This window comes from Passer domesticus, chromosome 7, assembly GCF_036417665.1.
Source record: "Passer domesticus isolate bPasDom1 chromosome 7, bPasDom1.hap1, whole genome shotgun sequence".
Classification (NCBI taxonomy): domain Eukaryota; kingdom Metazoa; phylum Chordata; class Aves; order Passeriformes; family Passeridae; genus Passer; species Passer domesticus.
The window spans coordinates 8,556,815-8,571,597 of record NC_087480.1 but is presented as its reverse complement, the minus strand read 5'-3'; the positions used below and the strand labels follow the sequence as shown (position 1 = coordinate 8,571,597).

Below are 14,783 nucleotides of genomic sequence, written 5' to 3'. Positions count from 1 at the left end.
AATGGTGGGATTTCCCTCTGCTCCTCATCCCACGTGTCCCTTGAATGGAGAACTGCTCCATCCCTACTCTGGGCAGTCTCTTTTTTGCCAGAGCAGGGTCTGAGCCCATCTTAAAATTAGTGCCCTTGACTGTGAGCAGTGAGGCACTTTCCTCACCCCACCTGCAAATTCCTAAGCATATTAACTTTGTGTTTAAGAGGCTTTAACCATTGAGACTGGGCTGGGGAAGAAATGGGCTTCCTTGGATAACCATTCTTTCCAGAAAATCTGAGTTTGGTCTCCTAGGTAGTTACATTTTGTTTAGAGCTGCTTTTTCTATCAGTGCTTGCGTGTCTTTGTCCTGAACTATGACAAATTCTTTCTGATGAAAGAATTTAATGTTTCCCTTGTTGATGCCCTGCAAGCACTTTCTTGCATTTTCAGCCAATGTAATTTATGTTGCTGCTTTGCTCTGTTTTTCATTTCTCATAGATTGGATGACTGTTATTGGAGTATGTGCTGGTGTTGAAAAGAATGGTTCCACCTCAGCTTGATTAGTCTCTGCATTGCTCTGGGTGTGTAAGGTACAGAGCCACTTTGGTAGATGTTTTGAGGTTCATTTTTTGGTTTTTTGAGTATATTTTAGAAATACTGATGGCACCAGATAACATATGTAATTTATAAAGAATAATTTCATAGTTGCATAAAAGTGTTTTGAATGATGCTGTTCCTCCCTGTGGTAGAGTACTATTCATTTTAAGTCCTGCTTTAGGCTTAGGTTAAATCCTTGGTAGCATGCACGGTTTCCACAACCTGCACTGAAGGGAGCAGACTGCAATGAAACAGATTGTTTTGTGTAACTCAAAATATTTGAACCTGGAGACTTTGAAGAAACAATGGAATGTACTCACTGGGCCAATGGGATTCAATGTTTCCAAGGTCATTTACAGATAAGCAGGCTATTTAAGGCTATGAGTAGGCATGCAGCTCAGAGGTGTATGGAGAGATGGGAGCATGGGTTGGATGTCATACAGGGAGAAACGGGAAGGCTTTTTGCAAGGATATGTGTAAAAGAGTCAGGCTTTGGAAGAGAAATCTGAAAATATTTACTGGGTTATAGATTTGGCTTGAATGGAGAAGTGGGGTTTACAAGTACAGGAAACCACTGAGTGACATGATTCCCAAGGAAATTTCAGGAGTTTGGTTGCAGTGGAATTCCATAAACTCTTCAAAGTGGCAGTGTCTGCAGTTCTGAAAGCAAGAAGGGCTTTTTAAGTGAATATGTTGAAAAAGGAAGAGAAGCATTCATTTTAGCTTTCAAATTTCAAGGTAATTTGATAGGGTTTACAAGTAACCCTAGGCTGTAGGTTTTTTTTCCTGCTGTAAAGCTACTGAGTTTGGTGGAATTAAACTAGAAATTAGAAAACACGACTGTGAAGCAACATGATTGTTTCTCCCTTCTGTGTGCCAAGCTTCTGCTTATTTAGTGTGATTCTGCAGAAACACCCATTGATTTTGGTTATTCAGCAGCTAATTACCTCATAGCCCAGAGGATCAAGCAGCAGAGCTGCTAATTTAGCCTATAACAACAATTCTTATTGTGGTGCCCAGTTGTGCTGGCCCTTGCTGCAGGGAACGCCCCACCCACTGTCCTGGGAGGTCTGCTCTGGACAGCAGCTGCCATTTAAGCAGTGAGCACCTGATGGTGTGCTTATTCTGTAAATGTGAACCCTTTTTAAGCTGTTTTTTTCCCTGTTGGTGTAATTTGATGTGTGCACCACAAGTTGCTGAGGTGGGAGCACAAGGTGGAGGAAGCCAAGGTGTCAGGGGAAGGCTCTGACAGGTCCCTGTCCTGCTTCCACCTCAGGCACTGCAGTGGATGTAAGTGGAGAGAAAAATACAGATATGTCAGAGTAAACCCCCAGGAAGAATCTTTGCCTTTTCTAGGGAGTGCCATGATGAAAATTATGTTGCATTGCATTCTGTAGGGACCTGGCTCTTCATTAAAATAAAAGTCAAGCATGACAATATGGTAGCATGGCAAGAGGCGTAGCAGCAGGAATTCCCCAAAATGACACCTTGGTTTGTAGTTTGACTAAACATACAACAAATTGTTTAGTGCAGGCTGAATTCAGGCGTGCTGTGCAGATTCCTTCAGTGCATCCACTTGAAAAGCCCTCTAATGCTAATCCATTTGGATACCACAGTATTGTTTCCAAATACAAAATCTGAATTTTAATTGCAGTTTTGTGGTCCACAAGAGAAAAGTAATACATAACTACTGTTATTTCAAAGACAAATCCTTTGGGGGGATTGCAATTCCTCAAACATCTTTAAGATTCTCAGCAGCAAATCAATACATTTCTCAACAACAATTATCCTTGGAAGCCTTCCAATTAGATATAATATGAAGAAACAAAGCTGTGGTGGTCTCCAGCTGAGCACTGCCTGTGAAACTGCCTTTGCAACTTGAAACCTAAATGAAATTGTAAAACAGAACTTGACTGTATCAGTAGGCAGCTATCTTTTGTCAAGTACATATGGGGATAAAATGATCTCTGAGGCTGGAATTGTTGACTCATTTAAACTAAATTCCCATGAATTGGCATAGTCTCTCTTCTGTATTTGACTGGAGCTCCTGAGTGCTTCAGCTGTATGAAGGATGAGCAATACTTTAATAGTGCTAATTGGAAGGCTGTAGCCTGTCCTAAAGTGGTCTTTGAACATGGTGATAATGATAAAATATTAATCTCTCAAAACATTAATTAAGATTACTTATAGACATTGGGATCACTTTGTACAGAAGAGCAGAAATACTGCAATTCCTGGCAGGGCTATGTGAAAAAAATCAGAAGCAAAAGTATATTACTGATATTATTTGTGATTAACTTTTAATGGACTTGTGATGATTTGAGTGGCTAAGAGCTACACTGTCAAGATTGGTTGGTAATTCTTCCACTGTGAATTAGACTGAATTGCCTGACTGAATGCACAAATGAACCTCATTCTGCAGGAAAATACTTGGGATTGCCTGGCCATGTCTTAGTGACCATCTCAGTTCTGGCCTGTTCAGTTTGCAGCAGAAAAAAAATATATATGTAATAGGTATATTTAGAGACAGCTCTTGGAGAAGAAGTTTGTTGGGATGGAAGAACCCAGTGCTGTGTAATGAGTGTTTGTGTTTTAGTTTTTGGAGCACTGTGGTTGGATGTTGCTAAAATGGCAGCAGTGTGTACATTTGGCATATAAGGCAAAAGGGGGAATACTCATAAATAGCTGGGGAAAAATTGGTTTTGTTTAAAACAAATTCACTGCGCTCAAACCTGAGTGTGTGAACAATGCTGCTGCCAAAAATGCTGTTAAGCCTGCATTGTTAGGAGGAATAGGACTGAAAATATCCATTATCTGCTGTCAGCCCTGTGGCTGTGAAGAACCAGGGAAGGGCAGTAACAGCTTTTTGCCAGATATATTCCTCAGGACTCTCTTGGAGACCAAGGCTGCAAAACAGACTTTTAGAAGCCATGTTCTAATACCTTCTTCAAGCATTTTTATGTGAACTAAAAGCAATGAAATAACTGTGAGAGCAAGGGATTTTTAATAAGAGGTGAGAAACTCAGGTTCATACTTTCAGCAATCACAGAAAAAGAATTTTCTCTTAATTTCTGTTCTAAGTTTTCTTCCTGTGTTTAGTCATCTAGTCTGCCTTTGGTTTTAGCTTTCACAGTTTGACTTCAAGTCCATGTAGTTTGAATTGCTAGCTGGAGAAATAAAATGTGGCAGCCTCCTACAGATATTAAAGGATCCCTAAGTCAAGAAGGATTAATGAAGTCTCTGGGTGAGACTGTAAATTGTGGCTGCTTTCTTCCATAGTCTTTGATGGCACAGTCAGACCTTGCTGCTCCCAAGTTCTATTGCAAAAGCATCACTGATGCTGTCCCTTGGTCTGACTTTTTTGTCCCTCCATGCTGGCAACAGTCCTTCAAGCTGCATCTCTAAACCAGAAAGAAAAAAAAGGTCAAAACATGCTTGTGTTTAACTCAGGTGATTTAAAAATGTCTGAGTTGAATTCTGTGGTGGTGCACTACATTGGAAAACTGCATGAGAAAATGTCTTCTGCAGGGGACCACAGAATGATCATAAAGCACTCGAGGTCTCCTTGGACTTGGTGGGATCTCTGGCCTGTTACACCTCAGCAAGCATTTACTCTGCTGTGTCAGCTCAGAAAGGATTAAATACTTTCTGAAAGCTTCTGAATACTAGAGCAGTTATTTTCCCTGTGTAACAGTAAAAGAATGACTATGCATAATTTAATTTTGTATCTCACAGATTCTCACATATAGAATAATGCCAGAAGCATTTGAAGAAGCTTTTCTTTTACTGAACCTGTGTTAAAACTCTGACATCATCAGAGAAAATGTTGACTCAAAGAATTTTTAAAAAACTCCCTCTTGGCGTCTGCATTTGATGTTCTAAAAGCACATTATCATGATTAATTTGTTATTCTTATTAAAATATTAAGCTCTCCTTTAATAAGATTGTGCTGATAGCAAAGCTGCATATGCTGCTGTGATTTCTCTGTATATTAGTTAAGAGCTACCTAATTAGAAATGTAAAAGTAATTCTCATTTTGTAAACAAATACACAGAAAACCTCTCAATGGATAATGCAGTTTTGCTCTTTAGTTTCTGCAGTAGTAACAGAGAGAGGACTTTATTATACTAGAGATCCCTCTAGCAGTACTAATACAGAGATCATTGCTAACTAAATTGATTCTTGGAAGAGGGGATAAATTCAGGTTTCAGAATGGTGGTGTGGTTCCCCTGACCCATGGGAAATAGAAGCAAACACACTCCAGAGAGACTGTGTGTTTTTCCTGTGTTTTGTACATTTTTTGGAAGCTCCCTGCACTGCTTGTGTTTCCCTCCAAGGACATACTTGGTTGTATCTGCTCTTTTCAGTTTCTGTAATGAAAAGAGGGGCTCCAGTGTTCCTGTCATTTTTTCTGAACCAGAAGGCAAAACAGGGAGAAAAGGAGAAAAAAAATTCACAGTGTGACTTCTGAGAAGTGCTGAAGGCCTTCCTACCTTTCAAAGAAATGTAACTCCCAATTTTTGTTGACTGCAGTACATTTTGAAATACCAACCCTTTAAAAAAATGTGGCCTTGAGTTCCCATGACTTGCTCTGCAATTGATGAGAGCTGCAGAACCTAAGCACCACTGAAAATCAAACTTATCAGTCATGCTCACTGGCTTCCTTTGATGGAAACAATATGCCTTGGGGAGTTTAGGGAGCTTTACTTAAAACTCCAGCACCTAAATGAAGAGAGGTTTCTGTTGATTTCTTTGCTTCTGAAGCTGAGGCTCTCCTGTGAGAGCAGGCACCACAGGCTCACCTGCAAACCCTGAACCCACACGTGGCCTCTCTCCCCAGTCCAGATGGAATGGATAGCCTAGAAAGTGAGCCCTGCTTCTAATGCACTGAGATTTATTTACTGAGTGCTGTGGCTTACTGTTAGCAAGGGGAATTTCCTTTTCTCTTGAGAGACAACAAAGGTCCTGTTTTTTTCCCATGCAAGAAGAATTACCCAAGATGGAAGGTCTTAAATTAGCAGGTGGTACCTCTTCTTTTGCTGATCTGTCTTCATAAACCTTCAAACCATATAAATGAACCACAGGGTGTAGGGCTTTGTTAAGCCTTGATAGTTTCTCTGTGCTGGAGGATGCTAGCATGTGAGGTGTTTCTTACTGGAGTAACGAAGTTAAAAAACCCCAAAACTCAAAGAGTAGAGTGTATCTGTTTTCAGAATTAGAAGTTTAAACTTTGAATGAGCTGTGGGATTTTTTTTTATTTTTTTATTTTTTTTTACTACCTGGAGGAAAAAACCCCAACTAAACATGGAGTGTTACATGCTGATACATATGGCATTTTTTGAAAGGCTGATACCGTAACAAGTGCAATGTAAGAGCTTTGCAGGACCTGTGCATGCTTGGAGCTGCACCTGGCTCCTCACAGCCTCACTCTCTGTGCTGTAAGCTCTTGCTCAGGAAATAGGTTTTCCTGGGCTTCTGCACACATTCTCTGAGTTTGGGGGGCACAGATTAAGTTCATTGCAACTGAAAGAGCAAAAAACTGGGCAGGTTATAAACAATATAAAAGAATGGAGCTAGCAAATGGTGAGGGAAGGAAGGAGGTGGAGGAGAGGAAAGTGAAAAGATTTACAAAGATGATGGCATTACAGGGACTTGGAAACTGGATGGAAGAGTGCTGCGGCCCTTGTGGACAGTGGGAATGTGCTATTCCTCACAGCCTGGGTTGGAATCTTGGGCTGTGTCCTCACAATGCCTTGGGGGAAGAGGGGAACTTGCTTCTGGGAACACTGGAGCTTTGGCTGAGCCCAGAGCCAACCGAGGTAAACAAACAGCTCCCAGCTAGCCTTGAGCCTGGGCTGAGTACTCCTTTTTTTCCCACCCCTCTTTATGGAGAATTGCAGAACAAGAAGAATAAGTAGAAGTTGGAACTCCTGTGAATTGGACCATAACAGGACTTGTAAAGAGCTTGTTCATCCAAACTCTGCACAGAGGTAGAGGAAAAAGCTGGGCTGTCTGTGGACCAGGGAGGGGACTTACTCAATGAAGAGAAAAGAAATACTGAGATTAGAGGGCAAAATGTCTAGCAAATGAGAATAGGAATCTCTTGTTTCAATGTAAAATGGGGCTGGGAAAGCAACTGAATTTTGCCTGATTTTACAGCTTCCATTCAGACAATTTAAATTAAAAAAAAAAAAATCTGTGCAGAAGCAGGGGCTTGGCTCAGTGTGTTCAAGGCAAAACCTTTATGCAGTGCTTGTTGGCTGCAGGGGGCATCAGGGCACAATTCCTCCAGCTGAAACACACTGTAGTGCCTGCGGAGCTTAAGATGCTTTGGAATCCCCACCTGTCTTCATGAGCATCGTTGTATGCCCCCCTCGGGCTGTCAGAGAACACAAATAAAGGGCAGATTCCAATTAAAAATGCACGGGGTCATTGTAATGTAGCTAAAGAGGCTCTCTGGGCTGCACTGCTGTCAGCCTGGTGCCGGTTGCATCTCCGTGAGATGGACTGAACGGAAAAGCAGAGCCCTGCTGGAGTGCAGCTCTGTTGGGCTTTGCTCTCTGTCTTTTTCAACTTGCTCAAAGCAAGGCTGAGCACCTGAAGTTCGGGCTGGCAGCTCTGGCCCCCTGTGCTGGTGTCCTGCCCTTCAGAGGGTCACGGTGCTGCCAGCAGTGTCTGATCACTGTCCTGCCATGGGCACAGGGGTACACAGAGCCTGAGAGCAAAGGGCTCCTCACGTCCCTCTCAGGGCCAGCTCTGCCCAAGATCAGGGGCTGCTCTCAAGGTAAAGGGGATTTGCATCAGCAAAGTGAAGATGAGCACTGGTTCTTTGCCTCGAGCAAGATTTCCCCGTGTTTGAAGGGTTTGAGCCTGATGCTGGAAGGTCATTGGACTGACTTGCACATTTCTGCAATACCTGAGTGCTTGCTGGATTTCACTGTATAGCTGCTATTCGAGGCAGAAACCAAAACCAAAGTATAATTAATATATAAAAGCCTCTTTTCTTTGCCTTAGGCTCGTTTCTAGTTTGTTTGTTTCAGTACATTTCAATGTGAATTTCTCTTGGTTCACTGACTCCAAACCAATGGCTGGCATCAAAACATAAAGCCTCGCAATCACTTTTGCCTCTTTCATGTGTGACTGCCTCAGAAATGGTGGCTCAGAGCACTAGAAATGTCAGCTACAAGCAGTTCTGGGGGCTACAGCTCTCCTTGTAGGGGTAGAGTTGTAAAAAAGCTTTGGCAGTGGGATTAGTTGGTTCTCCTGGGTGCAGGGGGCTGTGGCACTGACTGCTGCTATATTGAAATAAGGTTGTCGCCTGGATCTGATCCTTTTGCCATCACTCTAGGTTATTGAAAAGAGGTGTTTATTCCTTGAGGGTTTTGTGTATTCTTATAAAATAAATAGAGGTTTCTTCACTCAGGTTTGATTTAAAAGAAAAATCAGTCAGAGAGTTTTTTTTTTTTTTGGTTTTTTTTTTTTTTTTTTTTTTTTTTTTTTGAGGTATTTCATGTGAGTTCACACTTGGTTAACTTAAATACATCTGCCCAGTACTTTTAGATGTAAAAAGTCACTGAGGTTCACTCTGATTTTCTTCTTGACTTGGTTAAATACATTACTGCAGCTTAAGGCCATCAATCTTAAATAGAAACTCAGGAAAAGAGATTAATGAAAGGGGGATGCTGATGATTCTGTTTAATGGGAGCTTGTGGGACCGCAGCAGGGCCAGTCCAAACTCAGGACTTTTGTTTAATAGGAAGGTTCACATACTTTATATTTTGTTTAATTTCTAGTTCAAAGCAAAATCTCACCTTTCCTCTAGTTAGAGTGATGTAAATCTTTCAAAGGCTTTATAAATGGGAAATATGGCGTTACTTTAAAGACTTGTATTACTAAAGGATTTCCAAATGTGGGATTTCCAAGTGCAGAATTTTCCTCTGACTTCTTTATGTGCGTTGTTTTTACGTTATTTTGAAAATAGGCCCAACCCACTACAAAATAATTTTTTAAACAAGGAGGAAGACCAAAAGGCAAAATTTAATGTGGAACTGAATAATTCTTTTTAGGATCCAAAGATTTCCATAAGTAAGAGCCACTTGGAATTAGTTTTCTAAGTAGAATTAAGTAACTGTAAAGGGTTGACTCCATCAGCAATTTCAACCAAAATCCATGCAGAACAAGCCATCTGCCTGGCTCTTGAATTGCAGTCTGCAATGATGCTGTGTTTCAGCAGGGATCAGTGGCACTGTGAGGAAGGGCTCCCCAGAGAAAGTGAAACGTGATATTAAGAATGTCAATATTTCACTTTCTAAACTGAAATTCTTGGTAGTGTTGAGGTAATCCATATGTCTTAATCAGCTCCTGGTGTTTGAGTGGGAGGAAGCTCACACAGTAACTAGTTGAGGAGGAGGAGCAGTTAGTCAAAATAACTGCTTTTCTCCCTGAGGACTTTTGGGTTCTGGAGATATTTAACAGATGAAATAGCAAGAGCAGCTGTCCTGAGGGAATTATCAGAGAGGCATTTGACACCACGGATCATATAGATTGCTAAATGAGTGTTTTGTCTGTGGAGGGCCTGAGGTGTGATAGCACTGAGTGGGTTTGGGGGATTTTCCTGGCTGTTGGGATTGCCAGCATGGCAGTCGAGGCTCCGACAGCGTGGGCTGGGCTTCCTGCCCCGTGGTCTGGAGGGAGATTTGGGGACAGGAATGTGATGGAGCCCCTTTGTAATGACCCTGAGGTACAGGTGTGCAGGGCCGGGGTGAGGGATGCTGTCTGCAGCCAAGGCAGTTGTGCCTCTGGGGGTGTTTGCTGCTGGTTTTGGGATGGCAGGAGGGGTAAGCAGAGCACCCATGGCTGTTCAGCTGCCCCTCTGCTGCCCCTCAGGGCTGGAGCTGGGTGGGAATTCTGGTGTCTCCCAGCAGAGTGGGGGCAGGAGGTGCCCCTCTGCAGCTCTGCCCTCTCCTAGGGAGGGAGCACCCCTGCACCCCTCACTCCTGCAGCCCAGAGTCAGGGACTGCTGCTCTCCTGGGGCAGCTCCACTGCCACAGTGCTTCCCTGCACACCTGGGAATGGGCTGCTGCCTCACAATTAATAATTTAACTGATTATGAAGGCACGTTGGCAGATACCATTGTACCCGTCAAATCTAACTGCCTGTAAATTTAATTAGTGTGCAAAACCCAGCTTTGGAGTATACCAAAACTTAATTAGTCAGCAACTTAAGGTTGTTAGCACAATCTCCAGGGTAATAATATCCAAAAAAGGGTACATGAAGTCTGTGATAAAATAATTAAAAGTGTAAGATCCTCGTGGCATGTTTTCTTCAGAGCTCATCTCTGCTGTTTATAAATCGGTATGGAGAAATAAGAACAGCAGCACCTTGGAGCTGAGCTCTGATGTGGATGTCTTCCCTCAGTGGTGGGAGAGCAATTAATTAGCAGGTGTAGTGGCTCAGGTCTGGTCAATCCCATGCAGAGAGTTGAGCCTGTTCCAGGGAGCATCCTATGCCTTTCACCACCGTGTGTCAACCTCCTGGTGGGGATACCCACGGTCTTCACAAAAGTGTGGACTAGTAATTAACAATTTGGGAAGCATGGAATGGCTGGGGGGCTTTCTAACTGGGCTGATGGAGAAGCCTGTAGTTAATATATCAAGTCTTTTAAATGAGGTAGTTTGGGAGAGAGAACAGAAACTCTTCAGGAGCATTATCAGCAGCTTGAGTGGTGGTGATTTGTCCCAGGCATGTTCCCAGCACTCCAGGCATCATTCTGGGTTACCAGAGTGGCTTTGCAGCAAGGGACCATGGCTTCCAGCCTGGGGGAAAGCAGGTTTACAGTTTGTGTGCCTTGCAGGGAGAGAAGGATGTGTGACTGGAGCCAGTGTTACTACAGGGAGGTTTTGAACACGGGTGGGGAAGCCGTGGTGTAACAGTGACTCACTGCAGGTTGTTTGAAAGGAAAGGAATGGGGTTTAGTAACACTGAGTGTGCCCCATCTGTCACATCCCAGAGATGTACACACTTGTCTTCCTAATGTTCTGCTTCAGCCCTAAGCTGCTGCAAAATTATTATCCCAATTGCCTGTATTTTTGTGGGAATAGCCTCTCCTGTGAGTGGAGAATGGACTAAAATGAAAGCAACAAAATATTTTTCAAGCATCCCTGAGCCTGACTGTGGTCTGTTGCTAGATGCTCGCCCTCTGAGTGCTCCTGGTCTCTCATTATCCTCTTGCATCATGGGGAAAGAAGGAAACAATTAACTTTATGATCCCTGAAAGAGTATGTAAAAGTCAACAGTGTCTAAGACGTGTCTGGAGGCTGAAACCACTTATCCACTTATGTTCAAAAAATGAAAGAATTAATAAAACATATTTCAGCTCCTCCATTCCCACTCCACATAGCAAGACAACAAATTCAGTTCCTGTGCCCTGCAGACCTAAGGGTGGAGGTGTTTTGGAGGCACACAAAGCTCCCCTGCTGCCAGAGTCAAACACAGGTACTGAAGCCCCCCAAAATACCTGTGGCACTGATCTCACCTGGCCAGACTCTCCTGGCAGTGCAGAATGGGGAGAGTGAGTGGGTGACCTGCTCTGCTACTGGGAGAGAAAAAGCACATTGCCCATCAGTGCTGGGCTGCCTGCCTGGAGACCCCATTCCAGAGTATGGGATCAGTGGAATTATGTTCTGGGAAGGGACCTGGACCATAGCAAAGAGCCTCTCTGGGCTGTGTTTCATGGAGTGAAACCATCTTTCACAGTGTAGTGAACAGCCCCATGCAACCTGGTAGAGTTTTCCTCAAAATCCTGTGTTACCATGGGGCAGTGTATCCACCTGAGCCAGGGTTTGGTTTATGGAAAGCTGGTGTAGGGACAAAACAAGGAGGAGAGGCAAGGCTGGGTTCTCTGTGTGTGCTGGCATGCAAACATACTTTCCTCTGGATTTAATACACATCTGTTGAGGTTCATTTCACTTTTTATAGACCCTGAAAGCTCAAAGCTGAATTTTTTCTGCAAAAGCTCTGTACCACAGGCACAAGGTTCACTTACACCTCAGTTGGACCTGCTGAATGAGATGAGTTGTTGGCAATGATCTGCCCAATTGTGTTTAGATCTTGGTTTTTGCTGTGACTGTCTCATGTAACATCCAGCCACCTTAAAGTCTATGCAAATTTGAGATTGACTTTGGTAAATCAAGATTTGAGGTGTTTTTTTTTCATCACAGGCCTGTGACAAAGTGAAGAATGGCTGACTGAATTCAGTAAACCCCCAGATTTCTGAAAGACAGACTGCACACTGCTGAGTGAGCTTAATTTAATGAACTGAGGGATGCCATGTAATCTAACTGCTTATTATGTTAAGAGGCAGCAGATAATCTAATGATCCACAGGTGGCTATTTTGATTTTACTGCGTGAAGTTAAATATGTGCTTAACTCCACCCCACTGAGCAGTGTTTGTCCCCGTGCTGAAGTGGGGCAGAGGGGGGCTGGCAGGAGCCGGCAGGGTGCTGTGGGTGCCTGCCAGGATGGGGCAGCCTCAGGCTTCCAGGGATCTTTATTTTTGCAACCAGAAGCTCTCAGTTTTAGCAAAAAGTGATGATCTGCCCAGGAAAACTTACTGAAAACCAGCAGATATTATTTTTATGTTTTTAGGAACACCTGGTAATTTTGTGCCTTTTTATGCACGTATAGGTGCTCTGGAGAAATGAACGTCATTGGTTATTTATATTTGTAGAATGCTTATGTATTTTAGAAAGTACCTATTCACAGCCTGTAATCAGGCTTTAATCATGGCCTGTAATCACAATCAATAAATTAATAGATTAATTAATAAATTAATGCCAATGAAATATGATTTTTCTATTGATTGTATGTTTATTGATTTTGGTGCCTGGAAGTGCCAGCCTCGTTGTTGGGTTTTTCTTCAGAGAAGCAAGCTGGGTTTTAATGAGATTTGTGCCTGGCAGTTAGAAACGCCACTCTTCAGTGTACCCTGCTCCCATTTTTGGGATCACTAATGTTGTTGGTGTAAAACTGCTGCCCATCTTTAATGTAAAACTCAACTTTACTTTTAATTGCTTTTGGTTCTGTTCAGTCTAACTGTAATAATTTCATTTTTTTGTTTAAAATTTCAATCATACTCACCATATGGCAAGCATTATTTATACATAAAAGCTACTTGCTGTTTTACCTTTGGAAATCATCAGGGCCTTCACAGTAAGAGCTTCCTAACCATCTGCTCCCCTCTCTGACCTCGTGTTAATGCAGACATCTGCAGTTGTGACTCCAGGGTTATTAAACAGTGATGTCCAGTCAAATGCCCTTGTGCCTGGCTTTCCAAAATTCAGTGCTGCAGACAGTTTTAACTCTAACAAAAGCCCTTCAATTTGCAGCTGTGGTGGGCAGGCCCGTGCCCCCTGCAGGTCCTGCTGCACACAGAGGCAGAACAAGTGGATTTGGCTGAGGGGATGCAGCCATCCCAATTAGCCATGGGCTCAGACTGGTGTCCTGTAATCCTCTAATGCCAGAGATGCTCCAGCATTAGACCCCTTGCTAATCCATTTTTAGAATGTGCTGTGTGCATAAAGAAGATTATGCCATTTTAAAAATGAGCTAATTATTTGTAGTTAATCAGAGCATCCCTCAAATTACAGAAGAAAGTGCTGTAGGTTGAAACCCTGTCCTCAATTAAGTCAGCAGCCAGACTCTTCCTGGACTCAGTGATGCAGGGTGGGAGTGCTGGAGTTCACTTTCCCTGCCCCTTCACCAGTGCTGGCTCCCTCACACACATCCTTCATGGCAGGCTTTGGGCTGTTTTGTTTAATTTTGCTTTTTTCTATTGAAATATTGTATGTGAATATTTGTCAATGAGGAGGAAGAGGTGGCTCCAAGTAATCTACTATCTTGCAGGAGCTGAAGACAATGGAGCTAATGACAAAATTTAAATGTCTGATCTTTCCAGTGTTCTGAGACTTGGCACTCTCCATCTGGGTGCTGTGTAAATTGCAGATGAAGTCAAACCATTGATTTGAACATATACATTTATTAAAAAAAAAGGAAAAGCTAATTTCATTTTGTGGTTAATGTGCTTTTAATGATTATCTTTTTAAAAGGCAAATATTGCTTACTAGAGCTGTTAAATATTTTATATACTTTGGAATTGTATTCAGCCATAATAATAACAATTAGACTTGATGCATTTGTGTTGATACTGGTCTATTTTCCCTAAAGCAGAATGCCTTTAAGCACTGCAATAATTTTACTATTGAATAGAAAAAATCTTGATAAGTGATTCAGGTAATATCTTGGTCAAAAACTGATTTTTGTACATATTAGTCCTTTTAAATGACACAGGAGAAAACTGTTCTAAGAGTTATTAGTTGAGTGGATTAAATATGGCAGTTAAATGCTGGGATTTCTGATAAAAGCCCTCTGTTTTTAATGGCTCATAAGCATAAAATAAATCTTGGTGAGGTGGTAAGGTTTTTGGGAGAAGAAACCCTGGGCTGGTGTGTACAGCTGCTTGAGAGTTGTGTTTCCCCAATCTGTCCCTGTCCCACCTGGGCAGGATGAAGTGTCAGATCCTACAGAAAATGAAATGCATATATATTATTTGATGGTGGTAATGCAGAGCATTTCTGAATAAGTTTCTTTATTTTTCTTAAATAATCAGTCCCATGGGTTTGATTTCTGAAGTAGATTAATTCCTTTATGCAAGTAGTTGGTAAGAAAATCACTGTAGGAAGTTGAACAAATGACCAATTTGGGTTACCAATGTGTCTGTTCAAGTCTATGGAGACTGAAAAGTGGGTTGAAAATGTGCATGCATTCTCTGAAAAGAGATCAGTGAAGAAACGTATCAGAAATGCCTTTTCATTTTTTTGTTCTTGATCAAGTTTCATAAATACTTTAATATGAAGTATTTGGTTTCCGATTACCTCAATGTATGGATTTTTTAGGAAAGTTGGTGATGTTTGTGTTTTTTGAGAGGATGTGGGTAGGAGGGGGGTGGCAGATGGGAAAGTCAGAAGAAGGTTAGGATATGCTTTTTAAAGGAAATGCAAATAGAAATGTGACTTAAAAATAAAAATGAAAGGATAAAAAGGATTTCTGAGGGATCTGCTGGCTGAGCTGGGATGGCTGTGCTCTCAGACAAGGGAGAGGTGCAGTGTTTTAGGCTCTGTCACAGGTGCAGAGCCCTGCTGGCCGGGGAGGAAGG

The 14,783-nt window shown here is 42.3% G+C and overlaps 1 protein-coding gene and 1 long non-coding RNA gene across 5 annotated transcripts in view; one reads left to right on the top strand and one right to left on the bottom strand.

Annotated features, from left to right (window-relative positions):
* Positions 1 to 14,783, top strand: part of IL1RAPL2 (interleukin 1 receptor accessory protein like 2) — a 339,644-nt gene that overhangs the window by 22,953 nt on the left and 301,908 nt on the right. The window lies entirely within an intron of this gene.
* LOC135304396 (uncharacterized) lies at positions 3,556 to 6,366 on the bottom strand. 3 transcript variants are annotated; one of them, XR_010365809.1, is made up of 3 exons: positions 6,217 to 6,333; positions 5,490 to 5,628; positions 3,556 to 3,971 (listed from the first exon to the last, which is right to left on the bottom strand). It is a non-coding gene; the product is annotated as an uncharacterized LOC135304396 (long non-coding RNA). The 3 variants fall into 3 exon arrangements; XR_010365810.1 differs by lacking the exon at positions 5,490 to 5,628 and having other exon boundaries at positions 5,957 to 6,366; XR_010365808.1 differs by lacking the exon at positions 5,490 to 5,628 and having other exon boundaries at positions 6,217 to 6,366.